We start from the raw sequence: 19,451 nt of genomic DNA, 5'->3' as shown, positions 1-19,451 counted from the left end.
CCAATAAAGAAACAAAATAAAACACGAAATGCGAAAAAGTTAGGAATCAAAGAAAAAAAGCCGGGCCAACGTGCCCCGGTCTACCCTAAACTCGAATTTTTCAATTGGAAAAAGATCATCTAGAATTTTGTGTTATGTGGTACAACAAACAAAAGATTAGAAAAATATTCATTGGGAGTTAGCGTGTAATAATAACTAAAGTTCACTAATAATAAAAGAATAAACTTGGAAAAAATAAAAAAATTGGTACTTAAAAAACATATAAAATAAATAAAAAAATAGAAAAAAATAAAATAATAATAATACTGGGTATATCGCTAGTAAAATCAAACTAAACGAGACAAAGAGATTTTTTTCTTCAAAAACAAAAATAGACTGATCAAAGTTTCAATATGAAGTTTGTCAAGATGAATCAAGATTTAATAAATCAAGATCTAATAAATCAAGATCTAATAAAACAAACGAAGAGCTACAACAAGCTAAGACTTTTAAAAGGCGAATTTTAACAAATTTTTTTATTTTTGGTAAATTTTTTATCAACTAAGAAATAATAAAACACTTACGAGGCGAAGGAAGAATATTTTAGTAAAATATTTTTCAATAAGCGAATTCTTCACAATGATCTTGATGAATTTAATAGTTTATTTTCATGTTGCTTTTGGTTTTGTAAAACGATGAATATTTAGTTCTTATTTCTCCAAATTTTAGTAAACTAAAAAAAAAAACATAACCACAAGTTCATATCGTTTTTAGACATTGCAAATTAACAACTTTTTCAGCTTCATTTGATGTTATATTGAAACTATTCGAGTAAAGTATTTCATGAGAAAAAAAAAATTACCGAAGCTCATGATAAATACAATTGGATACTTATTAGTAGCCAAGATCAATCCTAGGATCTTCATGGGAAGGATTATTTTTTTATGAAAATGGGATATTTTTCCTCGTGCACTTCGGATTTATGAGGCAACAGTAAATTATGACGCTTACTTAAAACAGAACTTTCAAAAAAAATTGTTATCTATAACATTTGCTTTTGAAATCAAAACAACTCTCTTAAAGGTGTTTAAATCATAACAACTCTATTAAAGTTATTAAGTTTAAAGTGTCGAGTAGGCATCACAACTCCAAGTTACAGATTTATATTTAATCAACCAAAAGGTCTGAGTTTTGAAAAAAATTTGGTATAAAACTATGCTAAATGGACAAAAAACTGACTTTCTCTTAAGCTACAAATGTAAATATGCAGATAAAAGCGTATTTAGTCAAAAACTCAAAAACAACGTCAAGAAACTTTTTTAAATTTTTCTCTTAGCATTCTAGAGAAAAAAATGCTAATCTTATCGACATTTACGTTTCGAGATCAAATCTATAAAAAAGGTCCTCTTAATATTTATGTCACCCTAACATTGTGGAGATGTCATAAATGTTAAGGTGACAGATTTTCAAATATATCTCTAACATTTATATATTTCTGATTTTCTGAAATGGCGAAAAAAAAAACAAAAAAAAACAAACAAACAATTTTTTAAAAAGTAGAAAAAGATGCTGAAAGAACTGTAAAAGTATTTTATTATAGGATCGCTGATGTGTAGGGCAGACCGGGGCACGTTGGCCCGCTTTTTTTTTCTTTGGTTCCTAACTTTTTCGCATTTCGTGTTTTATTTTGTTTCTTTATGAGAGAAGGTTGCTAAAACTATATACAATTTAAAAAAATGTATTATTAAAAGCTTATATAAGTTGGTGAAAATTTTTAAAATGCTTTATCTAAGGTGATGTTCCTTGGGCCAATGTGCCCCTTACTTGGGGTACGTTGGCCCATGGGTCGGGGCAGATCGGCTCTCAAAATAGTTTCTAGTTAAATTTGAGGTAAGAAAGGTGCATACAGCGAAAACAATTATATATAAATGAACAATCGTTATTTTATCATAGCATTTAATATGGCTACATACATTAGAATATTTGGTAACCTACTTTGTTAGAGAGCAGTTTTTTAGTATGTGTTTTATTTTTTTGTTTTTCTCGTTTCCGACTTTTAGGCCTATTTATTCTCTGTTATTGAGGCTTAGCTTTTTCAAAAAGTCTTACCTCTTCAGGAGATGGTGAAAGTAAAGGGTTAGGAGTGGCACCTGGTCTTTCATTTAAATCTGGGAAATTTTCTTCCTTTTAAGTAGACAGAGAGGCAGTCGATTTATTGAGATTTGTTTGATTGGAAGTGTTGTAATCTGCAGTGGAGAAATCAACATAAGGATCTGATCTTTCTGATGTATACGACGGCAAAAATTCACTTTCTGAAAAAATATCTCTGTTAAATGGATAAACTACCGTTACTTGGAGGCAACTCATTATGTTCCTTGGAGTTATAGCATTAGGAAGTGCTGTTCTTACTATACCAGGTACATCATAGATAGTCATATGTCGTTTGTTTACAGTTATTCACGCATCACATGCTAAGTAGCTTATGGCTACAGTGTGCTGGAAAGGATAAAAGTGTGATCCCATTTTCTTTGCAAAAATCAAGAACTGGTGCATCAAGATGAGAGCTGTGGTTGTCAATCAAAACTAGACAAGGACGGTTGTTTGAGCAACGTGTGTGAATGGTAAAATGTTTGATATATTTAAGAAAATTTTTCTCTACCATCCAGCCTGAGGAATGGGCTAATCCATCACAACCTATAGGTCCATCACGAATAAAGTGGAACTTAAACTTAGCTCTCGGAAAGTTAAAATATGGGGGCACACTATTGCCAATCGCATTAACCACCAAAGCCATAGTCACTAATGCTCCTCTTTCAGCAGATGCTACTGCAAAGCCTCTGCAAGAGATAATACGGTCTGGTCGTTGCACAGTTGTGATTCCACTTTCAACCTTATCAAAACATTACTTAAGTTGTCAAAAAACAATTTAACATTATGCTGATTAAAACTAACGCAGCGGGCTAAACTTGTAGCTTGAGGAGAACGAATAGAAAGTTTTGGATGCCTCTTCAAGAACCCTGCAAACCAATCACACCCTGCAATTTGTAATTCTGCCCGTGATTGGGGAAGTTTTTTGCTGCTGGCAAGAGTATACGTATATGCAAAGCATCTGACCTCCTTAGGAGAAAGACCATGGTATATGTCACTTGCTTTCATAAGGTATTGCTTTAGCAAGTCTTCCTGTTCAGGTTCAAATACCTGAAAAGAAAATAGAATTAGCCTACACATTGCATAAACTTTTTTTTTAATTATTCCGGTTGTGTTTTACATTTAACAATGTGTGCATGGGTCTTTACTAATGTTATAGAAGCAAACTATCAAATTCAAATCAGTTATTAACCACAAAAATTAATATACATGAAATCTTTTGGCGTAGCCAAACTTGTTCCAAAGTTTTCTGTTCGATTTAGGAGGTTGTAGATCTCTTAGTGTAGTAGCTACTTCATTAACTTCATTAGGCCAGGCATTTCAAGAGTAGCAACAATCTGGAATTTATTTTTATTATCAGAAAATGAGAATTCTGAGTTCTCATGAATCACCTCAGTTTGAACGGAAGCATTACTAACAGAAAGTAATCCATTGTGCTTAATGCAATACCTTCCTAAAGTCTTCTGTGAGATTTTGAACTCCGTACTAACTTTTCTTATTGATCTTTTATATTCTGTAACTTGTGTTACTGCAAGTAGGGGAAAACCTCAATGAATGGGACAGTTTTAGCAAAATGCTTTTTAAACGTAGATAAAAATTGTTTAATATAAATATTTAAATATGTTTGACAACCACCGACTCTTGCTCAATGATATAGTAAAACAAAAAAATTGGATTTGCATTTGGCTATTGGTAAAAAGAGAGTTTCATTGGAGCATGACATTTTTCCCATTCATTAAGTATGTCTCATTGAATGGGACAAACATTAAAGAATCAAAAATGAACGTATTTAATCAATCATTTTTCAAATTAGTTTATTAATTGTAAATGTAGTTAAATATATAGATACATATATAAAGACCGCACAAAAATATTTTTAACTTTAAACTTTTTAACTCTAACTTAATTTCAATCAAAGTAGAATTTTCTCATTTTAGAATATTATATTTAGTTATTTTTATTTAAGTAAAATATTGCAGTATAAAAGTGTGTAAATAATACCCATTACCGATGGGGATAAAAGTAAGGGACAGCAGCATCCCTCTGCTGAGCTGTAAATAATACTTTACTAAATTCATTCAATAGGTAGTACTTTGTCCCATTCAATATGCGCATCACTTTATCCAAAAATGATTAGTCACACCAAAAACACCATTATTTAAGCTTGAATGTTTTATACACTGTAGTACTAGAGACTGCTATCTATTTAAGGATGGAATTTTATTTTCCATAACTTCAAAATTGCTGCAAAATCAGAAAAACAAAAATATTTTTAAAAGTTACTTTTTACATTCGAAAACACAAAAACATCCAATACCATTACGGTCATAGTGCAATAGTATGGTGAGTCGGTCAGTTGAATTCTTGTTTCTATCACTCTTTGTTACAGGAATTTGAATATTCTTACATCGTTACTTCTATAAGAATCTGAGTTTGTCCATTCAATAATCGTCCCATTCATTAAGGTTCTCCCCTAGATTGTATCTCGCGACACTTTTCCTCGCTCTGACTTGCGAACATAGTTTCTCATCATTTTTAGTTAGATCTAAAAACATATTCAAAGTATAATGTTACACTATACTTTGATCATAGAATTTTATATTATTAATGTAGAATTGTTGTAAAACTTACATGTTAAACACTATTATTTTTTAAACACTATATTACATACTTACACTTTTTAAAAATTTTACTTTTTTTAAATTTATTTCATATTAATTACATGTTAGTTATTTATGTTTTTTAATATGACATTTTAATATTATACACACATTTATATAAGATATATAAGATCTATATAAAAGATATATATATATATATATATAATATAGAGTAAATGTAAAATATAGAGTAAATAGTTATTGTTTTTCATTACCTACACACTATGAAACGTTGATTGCGCTAGCAAAATTATTAAATGCCCATTTATTTATTAGTATAATTCTTCCCTAACATATTTTAAAGCTTGTTTATAACTGATGTGTGTTGAAACTTATAATTAGGTACTGTATTGCATATTTACTTTTTTTAATATGTAATATTTACTTGTTAATATTACATATTTACATATTTAATTTTTTTAACACAACAAAATCAAATTTACTTACTGTTATTACATTCTTACATAAATTTACAAATTCCCTACATAGTATGAGACTCTTACAAAATTATTAAATACCTATTTGATTTATTAGGCTTAATTCTTATCTAATGTTTTGAAACTAACTAAAAAATCTCAATCATTTTAGCATTTCAATAAAAACATTCTATCACTGGCACTTTCTATCATAAACAATTTAATATGAATTAAAAAATGTACATGCGTAAACGGGATACGTTAGCCCACATGGCCAACATGCCTCGTTGGTGCTGGGTCAACCTGCCCCATCGCCATGTTTAGAGTAAAAATTATATTTTTCTTAACTTATCAACAGATACTGTGTAACATTGTATATTAAAATAATCCTCAGACTTTGAGCTTCAAACAAGATATTTACCTATAGCACTACTGTCGAAGACTAGTGAACACAAACACATCAACCAAGCTCTTCATATATAGTCAAAAGGCGGTTCTGACGCATTGACCCCTTTCTATACTTAAGGAATTCAAGATGGCGTTGTATTTTTAATTTTCTGCAATCATGAATTGTGCATTGTGATTTATAGAAATACCGCATTAACATTTTTATAATATAGTGATTTGCTATAGTTAATGTTTTCAGGATGGCATTGTGTTCCGAGTTTATATTTAATCATCATGTCCGAAGAGTTGATCATAGTTCATAAATGTAAAGCATGGTTTTAGTTTGTAGTGTCCAAGGGCCAGGGTGTGAATTCCGTCTTCTAAGATAATTCTTTTGTCGTCGTTAGCGCTGAGTGCGACCTTGTTAATTTCTTCGGTGTAAACGTCGTGATGACGTGATCGGAAGACGTTCATGGTGGTGAGTTTTTCTTGTTTAGTCATTAAGCAGTCGTAGTAGTCTTGATGAGTGATGTGATTTTTAACAATGCACTTCTTAACACCTTTGCATTTTTTATGTTCTTGATCATCTATTTCTTCAGGGATGTAGTAAGAGTAGAGTTTGGGTCGAAGACCAACAAACTGCGTGATTTGCTTTCCACCGGTTTCATCTTTGAACTTGCCAATGATCTTTTTATTTTCGCCTACTTTGAATCCAGCGTTTTGAATGGCGGGATGATCTTTAGGAAAGTCGCTCGTGTCAAATTTTTCAAGTACATCTGCGGCAATGTCTTCGTAAAAATCATCTGTTTTGATTTCGTAAATGAGCGAGTCAGTGTCGGTCATGAGTAGTTTTGCACGATCGTCGTATTTAGGCTTGATGTAGTCATAGTGGTGTTCAAACATGAGTGTTTTGCTCAAATCGAGGATGCTCATTCCCAAGTAAACGGGTTTGTCGTAAGTGACTTGTGTTTTCTTCATATGAATTGCGATGAGTTTTTCATCAAAAATGGTGTACCGATCATATCGAGGGCTTTTGGATAATTTTAAGGCTTCTTTTTTAGTGGTGACCAGTTTAATATCGACATGCTTTAGAATGTTTTCCATGGTTTTACCAAAGACGGAGTTGTTCATGAGTTTGAAAAAATCCTTCTCAAATTCGTTTTTAGCGACTTTTCTTTTATTGGTGTTGAGGTCGATGTATTGTTTCATAAAAGGTTCTTCTTCAAAGGTGATACCACGATGAATTTTGGTGATGACTAAACCCAACCGTTCATAGAGTTTTAGGTTTTCGTGGTGAATGATATATTTTTCTTTGTCGACTTTATTAATTTTTAATCTTTCAGGAGCTAAAGGATAGTCATTATGTGTATCGTGAAGACTTTTAGGATAATCCAAGTCCACTTCGAGAATGCAAGGCATGGATTTCCAATTTAAAAGTTCCTCTTCAGTCATCCATCTGAATCCTCTAACAGGGAGAGGTTTGCTCATGGCCCATCCATATAAATTATTAGCGTCTAAATACTGAATGAATTTCGAAGGTTGTGAAGGATCATAGTTTTTCATGTATTTGTTATTAGCGTTTCCAAGTCGATTCGAGATCATGCATATTCCGCCGCGTATTCCTCTTTGAACCATGAGAAGCATATCAATATCGGTTATTAAGTCCAATTTAATTTTAGTTTCCTTTAACATAGCGTCCCAAGCCAAACCAGGAGAGGTGTAATACCAAAGAGGGTCTAGACCGTAATTTTCTATGCAAGTGTCTCTGAAATTTTCAAAGACATCAGCTAAAATGAGCACGTCTGAGATGTTGTACAGCTCGTGGTAATCTTTAAACGTTTCACATCCAAATACGTTCCAAACGTTTTGCGCATGCGCGTAGTCTTCATCGCTGATGTGTTTATCGTCTAGTTTAGAGTAAAAGGCTTCTTTGGGTGGCAATTGTGTTTCAGAGAATTTTTTAATGGAGTCCACCCATTCGTAAGGGTAAATGCCTTTTCTTAATAGCAAATCTCGTTTTGCTCCGCTGTGGAATGAATTTAAGTTTTTGCACATGATGTCTCCTTTTTTAGATCTTCTATGAGCGCAATCTTCACAATTGTCTTTACATTTGCATTTTTTACCTTTCTTAACCATACAGTCCTTTTTGCATGTTTTTGGATCTAATTTTGAGCACTCCTCACACAAATCTTTAACAAGGTTGTCAGTTAAATCTTTTAAAGGGCTTGACATGAACCTGTAGCTGTCAACGAACCGTAAATCTCTATACACTATTTTTGGTTTACCTTTCTTATCAATAGAATCTCTCACTTTGATGCTTTTTGTGAAGCTGATATATTTTTCTTCATTGTTGGGTATACAAGTGATCTTTCCTTTTTTTCCACCTAATCTCTTGATGAACAAATGGCTGTCATAGCCAGACAAGTTATGAAAGACAACGGGAATAAATTTTGGAATTTTATAATCCAAGTTGCATTTCTTATGAGCAGCACCACGGTACTTTCCAGTCAAATGGCAGTGATCCCATACTTTATCACCGTTAAGATCTTTTTTGCAAATATGGCATTGGGTAGCAGCCTCAAAATTCTTTTTATCCTCATTAGTCTCTATTCTCTTATTTTTCCATTGTTCTTGCCGTGAATAACTATCGTCACAAATCTTTATAAAGTTAGCTTCAAGCATGGTAACAAATTTTTGAGCCACGTCGTCATCATCACTTTCTGCTGTATACGTTTCAAGCTTTCCCTTGTAAATGGTTTCGTCGTAGCATTTGATATAATAGACGATGGAGCTTGGAACATGCTTTTGACATTTTTTGGTATATGACTCTTTATTATTATACTCAGTGTTGTCATCGATAGGTTTGATGAAACTTTCAAAGTCGGCATAGACGCAGTACGGAACTCTCATACTATTGTTGTAGTTTTTAAACTCAAGGGTCGACCCTTCTTTTGGAAGTTCGATTCTCATAGGCGCGTTATCATAGCAGTATTTTCGATGAATTTGGAGCTTTTCTTGTTGGTCATAGCCGTGCATGCACCTTCTGCAAAAATATCTTTTATGTTGATGTTTTGATGCTGAAGAACGAGCAAACCGACTGAAATTTTTAATGAGGCAATAATGGCTGTTTTCTTCGTTTGAAATATACAACAAATCAACACAGTGTTTTCGATCATGAAATTTAGATATTTGCATAGGTTGAGGTTTATTCATTTCGTAGTGAAAGACGTTCACGCTGATGTCAGGATTATTCACTTCAAACTTTTCGATTTGAGTTGTCTTTATAGGAAATTCCATTCCATTCCAATTAAGCTCTTTAGATTTTTCAATCAACTCATTATCAATTCTTTCATTGTCTCTATTTTTAAGATTCAAAGCTCTGGTGACGCACCACTTGAAACATTGATCGTCATCGTTTTTTTATGTTGATGATGGCTTTTTTGTTTTTCAACTTGTTAGGCAGCTCCATGTAGGAAGAACCCTTGAAAGGTTCATAATCGATAAATCTGATATCCATTTTTAAAATCTTTGACAAGACGCAATTGGATCCCATCTTGTTGTAATTAGCGCTTCGCTCCAAGATTTTTTCTTCCATTTGACTCACAACCGTTCTTACATCTGTACCCTCCAATATAATTTTCAAGTTGGATGAAAAGTGAGCCATCTGAGTAGTCTCTTCACCTGTTAAGATGCTTACGCGAGTCATTTCACAGATTAAAACAATTCTTACCTTTGTGTTTCTTTCTCCTTCTATGGTTTGAATGACCGACTCTCTCACCAAGTTTAAAAAAGGAACAATGTCTTGGTATTGAGAAGAAGGTGTGTAAGAAAATAGTCTAGCAGCATTCTCAACCGAATGCTCAGTCATTTTAAACTTTACTGTAAATGGTTTTGACACTGGCTGTTTATACACTGTTCTTAATACAAGTGATTTGATAGACTTTACCTTTTTATCGATTTGTTTTGCTGATTCGTTTACCTTCTTCTTGACTACTTCAGGAACGTAGGGTTCTATCCATTCTTTAATATCATTAAACTTAGTTTTAACATAGGACGCAACACTTTTTGCAGCTGCCGTCATAGTTGAAAATAAAGGTCTCGGTGGAATGACTGGTTTTGGTGTTATGACAGGTGTTAAATCTAAAACCGGTTCATCAAGGAGGCGTTTTTGCAAATGAATTGGTTTCGGAGCAACAGTAGGTTTTACAACAGCAGGTCTTGGTGGAATGATCGCTGGTTTCGGAGCTATAGGAGGCTTTATCACTGTAGAAGAAACAAACCTTACTTTTGTCGGTTTTACAGAAACTTTTGTTGGTTTTACAGAAACTTTTACAGGTGGTTTAACAAACCTAACCACGGTAGCATTAACAGGCAACGGTCTTGCCTCAGTTGTTCGTCTACGAAAAGAAGCAGGAGCAGAGACAACTCTAGGAGGCTGCAAAGCCATTATAAGTTCCTCCTTTCTCATTTTAGAATATCCTTTTATCTTTCGCTCTTTAGCAATCTCTTTTAATTCTTTCACCGTTTTACTTTCCATTTTTATTACGGAAAGATTTTTGTTTAAGTCACTTTCAATTTTTCGCTCTTTGGCGTTAGTTTTTGCTTTTTGCTTTTTAGCATCAGTTTTATCACCCATTTTATTAATGGAAAGATTTTTTTCGATGCATTCAATTTTTCGCTCTTTAGCAATTAATTCTGGTTTTGAAGAATAGATACTCATTTTATCTCTGCCGTGATTTTCTTTAAGTCAATTCAATTTTTTTTAAATCTTGGCACACTTTCAGCATATTTTCTTCTTCGAAAAGTTTTTACCGTTTTTTAATTCTTTTTGAGGGAGAATTAAAAATTTATGAAACAAGATAATTGGCAAAAATTTCGCTTATTGAGTGGTATACATGTGCTTGACCCATTTCATCAAATCTAATCGTATACTTTCTTCCCCACTCGTCATGTGCAGTAAATTCGCATCCAGCCGCATGAATTTCTTTTTCTTCATCAAACAGATGCGCACGACCCATGGTATCAAATTCAATCACATACTTCCTCTCCATCTTTTTTAATGCCGTGATTTTCTTTAAGTCAATTCAATTTTTTTAAATCTTGGCACACCTTCAGCATCGTTTTTCAAAAAGATCACGTAAAGACCTGCATTAAATGTTTTAAGGCCTTAGACTCTATGATAAAGATCACACCAAGAAATTTTTTAACATGTTAAAAGTTAAAAAATCAATTTTGCTGCTTTTTACGTTTTTCAAGCTTTTCAGAATTTAAAAATTCAATCTTGATTCCATCATCCACCTTTCCATCTCGACGCTCTAAATATCTCCATCCACGTCCAGTCCCTGCCATCGCTTTGTAAAGAGACTTGTATTCAGTCACCTCACCCGTTTCAATGTTGGTTATTCTCACAGTGATGGGTTTTTTCTTAACTAAACTAAGCCATTCCCATTTTGGATCAACAGGTTTTTTTTCTTTTGGAGGAGGCTTTACTTTTTTTTCTTTTGCTCTTTCCAAAATCTCATCTTTACTGATCAAATTATTTTCAACCGCAAGCATCATCAACGTTATTAAATCATCTGCTGTTTTACTAACACCGTTTTCATTCAACAAATTTTTCAAATACGATGTTGTATATCTCATTTTATTATACCAAGATTTTTTTTAAGTCAATTCAATTTTTTCCCGAAAAGATATCTTAATAAACAGCAGTCATGTTGGTTCCATCTGAAACAAATTTAAGCAATTTATCAGAGATCACCACTGCAAAAATAACTGTATTTGCAATAGTTGAAGTTCGAAATTTAAGGTTTACCACTAATTCAGCTGTTTCCGACGCCACTCTTTCTTTTTGCTTGCTGATATCCACAAAGAACAACGGATATAATTTTATATATTCAAGCAAGCTTAACCCAGATTGACAAACAAGTTCATTTGTGCCGTAATATTTTTCATCAAAAGAGAACGCATCTGAATAAGCCATGACCACTCTCTTTTCTCCAAAATTCAAGTCGTAATTGTAATTTGGATACTTTATTCCGTTAACAGTCACGTAAAAATTGCTAACATCACAATGGTCGAATAGTGATGGATTAACTGTTTGACTGGAATTTCTGTTTGTCTGAAGTCCGAACAAGATAAATCTTGGAATGCTTTTGTCAGTAACTCTTCCAAGCGACCAGGTAAATTCTGTTTGACCGGCTGGAATAAGCTGTCTTTCACATTTGTTTGATTTATAAGCCACTTGAATGGGGATTTTTTGAGCTATTAAATTCATGAAATCAGTCTTTTTCGAAATATCCAATTCAACGCGAGGCATATAAAGTCTGAACTTTTTAAGGTTGATCATTCCTCCACTAACGCTCTCCGCTCTATAAATCGCATCATCACATTCTTTCTTTGTAAAGGTGATGGTATGCCTAAACCCATAAACAACTTTGTCATAGGTTTCGCAAAATCCAAAAATGTGTTTCAACGGAATTTTAAACGAAAAAGCTCCAACGGATGTAGTGTCTGCAAACAAGTGGTCTCGTCTAACATTGAATCCTGAATTTCCAACAAGATTTGACGTATCCATATACCACATCTGTTTTAATCCATCAGCAAACTGAAATCCATAAGGATATTTCATCAATCCAAGTATGGTGGTGGCTGGACCTGGATACATCACTCTTTCCACTTGCTCTCCCGACAAGTCATAAGTCACATCATTAAACAAATACATCAAAGCGTTGTTCACCAGTGCAATGTTGTCTTTAGCATCATAAAAGGTTCCATCGCTCTTTTTCAACACTCCTTCAATAAGAATGTAAGCCTCTGATGGTACTGTTTGAATCGATTGACAGTCAATCTCAAAAGTAATCGTGCCTGAAGAATTTAAATCGAGATTGGTTGGAAGGTACTCAAAAAAATCAACTTTTTCAATACCAATATCATACTCTGGGTTCTCAGTAACTCTTAATCGCTCAGTACTTATCATTTTTTATATAATAAAAAAAAATTATTTAATTCATTTAAATGTCTCTCATTGCAAGTCATCGCAACAAAATGCTATCTTCATACTATTTTCATGCCCTGCCCCATTTTCACCAGGTCTTGGATTCGAATCGCGTTCTTTTTAGACATTTTCTTAATTTGAATAGATGAACCAGTCTTTAATTTTTCAATGGTCTTTTTACCTTTATCAATAGCCACGTCTTTAGCAGCGGAGATGGCTGAAAGGGCTAACTCTGTCCCAGCAGATTTTGCAGCTGTAATCGCTTCTTGCCCAATTTTACTTGTAGCAGCATTTTTAAGCAAATTCACTGTTGCTTTTGATACACTTGACGCAGCTGCTCTTTTTATAAAATTTTTAATCATGTCTACAATACCACCTCCACCAACAACGTTCTTTTTCACATATCTTCTTTTGTTCACAATGAGCATTTTTTTTAAATAAAACAATTTTTTTAAATAATTTTATCAATAGCCTTCATTAACGATTTATATTCCTCTTTATTAATCTCTCCTTGTCTCAACAGCTCATCGCAAATAGCAACAGCCACATTTCTTGATCCTGTATTCCCAGCATGCCATGCAGCAATACTCAATTCAAGCTTTTCCACCAACGCATTAGGATCGCTTGGAAGAATAATGACACCACTACCTTTTTTACCTTTTTCAATACGCATCATTTTTTCCCAAATAGGAGCAATAAGTTGCTGATACTTTGGTCTTCTTGATGATTTCGGTTTATGCGGTTGCGAATCAGATCTTATAGCATCACTGTCCATTAAAATTTTTTCATAATTTTGCAAATCTTCATCGGTATAGCTCTTTGGTATTGTTAATTCAGTCATCAGTTCCCAAAGGCCTTTTGTTCCATTATACCTTTCACCACCGACAATGATATCATTTCCATCTATTTCAACCTCCATTTTTCCAATATACATTTTATCTCCAACTTTGTTCACTTCGAAAGGTCTTTTCTTTTTTTGATCGACTGACAGGCTTTTAATCATCTTTTCATTGCTTTCAATCAGAGGCTTGTAAAGCTTGCTCAAATCAGTCTGAAGATTAGCATCTGAAATGTTGCCGTTTCTTCTGTCATTAATTTGTTTCACAATTTCATCCCTTTTATTTAGGTCTTGTATTTTAAAGAAAAACATCTTTTTAAAATACGTGGAAAAAAAACATAAATTGGTTTTTACGACTACGTTGATCCTTTTTAAAATACGTGGAAAAATACATAAATTGGTTTTTACGACTACGTTGATCCTTTCTTAAACAAATTGTTAAACGTTTGAATCGCGTCTTCTCGTCCTTTTTGGATTAAGTTTTCTTTAGTAACTTCATCTATTCCCTTTTTGGTTTTGGTTCGTATTTCCTCCATCAAGGATTTAAATTTTTGAAGCTCACCAAGAATCAATTGAAACTCTGAATCGCTTATTTTTCCGTCTATCAACGCTTTGGAAATGTGCTCACTAATCGTATTCAATTTCGACTCAGCCAACACTTTGATCTTTTCATGCTTTTCCGCTTTTAATGCTAGTTTTTTGTTGACTTGTCCTCCTACAATGGATAAAAACCCCATTCCAATAGCCACACCTTCACACGCAATCGCTACTGGACTGGCAATAATCGTAGACAAAAGCCCTATTCCAGTCGCACCTAGTGCTATACATAATCCTTGCATCACATTGTCCGCATTCGAAATGATTCTAAACACGCGATGGTACTTTTTGCTTAGATGAACTCGCTTTGCTTTTTCACTCTCTATCTCTTTCTGAATCTCGCTTATTTTCTGAAGCCTATAAACATGTCCTCCTTCATCTATAGGAGCTGATGGAAGAACTGGATAAAGTTTTTCATTCAATATTTCCATTTTTTATTAAGAAAAAACTATTTTAAATCAATGTAACTAATCTTACAAAGTTTTTCTCCTTTTTTAACAATCACGTCCTGTTTACTGTTACTATTCACGTCCATAATAACATCATCTACAGACTCTGAAATAATAACTTCGTTTTTTCTATAATTCAATTGATCAGTAATTTTATTCATTAATGTTATCACTGCAACACCTTTCTCCAAATTCAGCCCAATGGATAAAGCTATCATTGTATGTGAGAGAGCAGCAAATTTAATGTCTTTCTGAGCAAAAATCTCATATTGTTCGTTAACGTTGAAATAAGGTGGATGATCTAACGTTTTCGTAGACACAATAATGTTGTTTGGTCTTCTTTCCTCCAACTCTCTAACCCTCTCTTCCAAAATTTTTAATTGTAAATCCAAACTATGAACTTCTGCTGAGGCAACATTTCTAAAAAACTTGTGAGGAGCATGCATTTTACATATTAAAAATAAATTTTTAGATCATTTTATTCCTCACATGTAAAGAATAAAATGATTATCGTTTTTTAAGCAGCAGAAGCGCACACTCTATATTCATCCTTTTTAAAACCTTCAATCAACGCCTCAATCTTTAATCTATTTCTTCTTTTCTCCTCCTCATTAATGTATTCTACGCTTTCATCATCATTGATATAAATGATAAAGTTGTTTCCACCCGTTTCATTACGCATATCTTCTAACAATTCATTATATATATAATCATCATATTCATTTTGTTCTTCAACACTCATCGAATTGTAATCTAAAACTATAGTATCATTGTAAGGTCCATTGTAAGGTAAATCTTCAGGATCAACATCTTCTGAACTAGGCAAACTAAATACAGCAGCTTCGTCTAAAACATTAAAATCATCATCGCTTAAATAATATCTTTCCATAAATTCTTGCGTAAATTTTTCAGTATATTCTTCCATAAATTGTTCATAAATTTCTTCTATTTCATAAGTAAATTCATCTCTTTCTATCAACTCTAACGCATATTCTTCAAGACTAGTAATTTCTTCCGGCGTTGGAGGTTCTATCCTTTCATTCATTGCATTTAGCCGTTCTATCATCGCACGCTGATTTTCTGACATACTCATTGTTATTTTTTATATGAAAAGAAATTTATTTAACTCAAAATTCAAATTTTTTTTTCTTATCATACAAAAACAGCGTGTCTATTTTTGCAAACTTAACAATTCATTATTATCTACCCATGAATTAAACGAGTCTGGATATCCTAACCATTTAACTAACGACTTGCTCTTGGTTTTGCGAATGATTTTTTCAATTCTGAATATGTCTTGATGCGTCTTTTGCATCTCCTGCTCGTAAAAAGTGCCTTGAATTTCTTCACCGTTAGCATCAGCGATTTTATACGTGGGTGGATTCGTATGCTGAACATTTGACACGGTAAAAACCTCCTCAGTCCATCTCGGCGTATACCCCTTTTCAAAATGAGACTTCTTTTTTACGATCCTCACTTGATCACCTATGGAAAATTTTGGTTTTGCTGGTAATGTTTGATCCTTTCCATACAGACTCCACCAGACCCTACCTTTATTCTTTTCATCGCTAGCTTCCACTGGTGTCATTTTAATAGAAGAGTGCTTTGTGTTGTTGTAATTTTTCACCATCTCATCTAATACGTCGATGTATTTATTAGTGTTGTTAGCTGAAAAATATTTAAACATTCTCTCTTTCATTGTTCTATTCCATCGTTCAACAACAGAACTTTTTTCTTCATTTTCAGTGGAATACAGTTGCACACCCAACGCTCTCACATGTCTGTTGTAAAACTCTTTTCCTTTGTCTACCCACAATTTAATGCATTTTCTTTCTGTGAAAATCTTTTTCAACGCTTCAGCCACTTCAAGACCCGTTTTGCTTTTTAACGGAACAATCCATCCATACTTTGAAAACACGTCGATCACCATGAGCAAATATTTTACGCTGTTGTTGAATTTTGAAAACGATTGCATGTCTACCAAATCAGCAGCCCATATCTCATCAATGTCGTTCACAATCACTTTTCTTTTCTTAAAATGATGAATCACCGGTTTATGAAGCTCCTCTGCAAGTTGATCCGTCCATTTCAAATCACTCACACCCAATCCGAATTTAGCTTTAGCTTTGATGATAGGCTCGATGATTTTTCGCTCGCTTATTTCTTTTTGAGTAGGGTTTGGAATGGAGTTCATTTCTTCAAGCATCATTCGATCTGCTAAATTTCTGTTTTGCTTGTCGTTAAAATACTTGTAAGCTAAATCGTGGTGATATGCAGCATTGTCTACTCTATCCACCGGTTTGCTCCACTCTTGATACATGTCTGTGGAAGTAAGCCTTTTGTCCAAATTGGTACCAGGCCCTGCAAAGTTCATCCCTGGAACGTGCATTTCTCCTGGAAACTTTGCCCATGGAAGCTTTATTTTTTTTGAAAAATTGTTGATCGATTCTACCAAGTCTCCTCCACTAAGCGCATGCGCAGAAACAAATTTGTTCTTTTTTATTCCGCAGATGGTACAAACCCCTTTAAGCATAGTTCTGTTGTTTTTTGTGATCTCGTTTCTCAAATGAATCGTTTCTGTTATTTTTTTACATTTGACGCAATACATTTTAACATATATAAAAACTTTTTTAATATAAAAAATATGGAAGTGATGAAATTGTCGTGTAAAATTGGGAAAACCAAAAGAAACAACAGCAAGCTTTTACCTAAAAGTATACGCGGAATCATCGTTGGAAAGTCTGGATACGGAAAAACAACGCTGCTGCTCAATTTACTTTTAAGACCTGGATGGCTAGACTATAATCATTTGCAAGTGTTTGGCAAATCTCTTTTCCAACCCGAGTACAAAATACTCAAAAACTCGTTCGAGAAGAAATTACCGAAAAAGGATATTGTTGATTTGTTAACGGATGATGTACAAGACGAAATGGAAAAATTGAATTTAATCCATGAAGATGTTATTAACGATCTTTCAAAAAAATATTCTGACAATGATGATATGGAATGTCAATTTTTCGAAACGGCTGACGATGTGCCAGAACCAGAAGATCTTGATTCATCCAAAAACAATTTAATGATCTTTGACGATTTACAATTGACCAATCAAAACAAATGTGAAAAATATTACATTCGAGGAAGACACTCTAACGTCGACTGCTTTTACCTCGCTCAAAACTATTTCGAGATTCCAAGACATACCATTAGAGAAAACGCTAATTTCATTTGCCTATTTAAACAAGACCAAAAAAGCATTAATCACATTTATCAAGATCACGTTTCCTGCGATATGAAAATAGAAGAATTTAAAGCCTTTTGCAATCATTGCTGGAATGAACCTCACGGATTTGCAGTCATTGATTTATCCTCGAAAAAAGACAATGGAAAATATCGAAGCGGATTTGACAATTTTTATTTTCCCAACTCTATATAAAAAGATGAGCGGATTTTATCTCCTTGCAAAAGCAAAAAAAGAAACTCCAACCATAAGAAACAGTGTCATCCAAACCGAGTTTGATAATCCTATTGAATTCGAACCTAATAAAAGGTATGAAATGGCTCTTGTTGGCTTTGACACTATTCACAGTTACACCAATATCAATTCGACAAATAATGTTTTCAGATACAGTCCCAACGCCGGTTCAAACAGCTACACCATTTACATCGAAGAAGGAGCGTATGAAATTAGCGAGATTAATGATTATCTTCAGAAGGAAATGCAAAAACAAGTTGGAAACTTGTATAGAGCGGATGGTGTTGTTATCGGTGCAAACCTAACCACTTTAAGATCTACGCTGAAATTTGGAAAACCTGGAACTACAACAAAATATTGGGTGGATTTCAACGTGAATAACAGTTTAGCCCCTGTTCTCGGATTTAATAAAGCAGAATATACCTATGTAGAGAAAAAAGAAGATCCGACAGATCCAAATAAAGTCACAAGTTATATTGACTATTACGAGTCTGAAGCACTTTCGAGAATAGACGATGTAACCATCATCAGAATCACAAACGATGTTATTGGATCATCTTATGATAACGGAAAAAGAACATCTGACATTTACTCTTTTCATCCTGACACTCCTCCAGGCTACAAAATTACCGAAAAACCTTTCCACTTGATATACCTGCCTATCATGGTGGGTAGAATTTCAAGAATGGAAACAAGAATTACAGATCAAAACGGTAACTTGATCGACTTTAGAGGTGAAGACATTATCCTTAGATTTCACGTTAGAGAAAGAATAACCTCTGTGCTCCAAGACCTTTTTACGAGCAGCGCAGTTCAGCGATAATTTTTTTTCTTTTATTTAAAAAATGAACAACTACCAAAACATTAAAATTAACATCTCGCAAAGTCAATCTGACAAAATAAAAAAAGCTATGCATGATAAAACCAATACTAGCATTAAGCTTTCTCATCAAGACTTGAACGGTGAACATGTTCTCGCTATCACTAATGCGCAATTGAACAAAATTAGAAAAGCGTATGAAGCTGGTAAAGGAGTTACACTCAAACTGAGCAGAAAACAATTATCATACAACTCGAAAGTTGAAGGTGGATTTATCGGAGCTCTTTTACCGTTATTAGGTATGATAGGCAGCACTCTTGCTACAAGAGTAGTCCCAGCTCTAGCTACTGGATTGTTAGCAGGTGTAGGCTCTTCTGCCGGTTCTGCTATGGTTGATAAAATTGCTGGAAGAGGTCTTTTTTACATGAGCAAAAATGGGAAAGGAATGAAGATAAAAACTTTAGGTGGAGAAGGATTGTTTATCACCCCATGGACTAAAAATGTTTACGGTGATGGACTCTTCATTAAAAATGGAAAAGGCTATCAATCTGCTGGAGCTGGATTATTACTCGGACCTAACTCACCCTTTAATAGTATACCCTTTTTAGGTGCTATTCTATGAAAATCGCTTGTTAAAAAATTCGGATAAACTTTTTAAGAAATTAAAAAAAATGATCGACTTTCAATGGAT

At 33.6% G+C, this 19,451-nt stretch overlaps 1 pseudogene; it reads right to left on the bottom strand.

The window, feature by feature from the left end:
• Positions 1-1,953: 1,953 nt before the first annotated feature.
• LOC149891872 (uncharacterized) lies at positions 1,954-2,788 on the bottom strand (annotated as a pseudogene).
• Between the last annotated feature and the right edge of the window lie 16,663 nt (positions 2,789-19,451).

Source organism: Hydra viridissima, unplaced genomic scaffold (assembly GCF_058129835.1).
Source record: "Hydra viridissima isolate aposymbiotic clone 2 unplaced genomic scaffold, HvirCarnegie_v1 scaffold_2, whole genome shotgun sequence".
Lineage (NCBI taxonomy): Eukaryota > Metazoa > Cnidaria > Hydrozoa > Anthoathecata > Hydridae > Hydra > Hydra viridissima.
The sequence above is the reverse complement of the archived record's forward strand: the minus strand, read 5'-3'. Positions and strand labels throughout refer to the sequence as shown.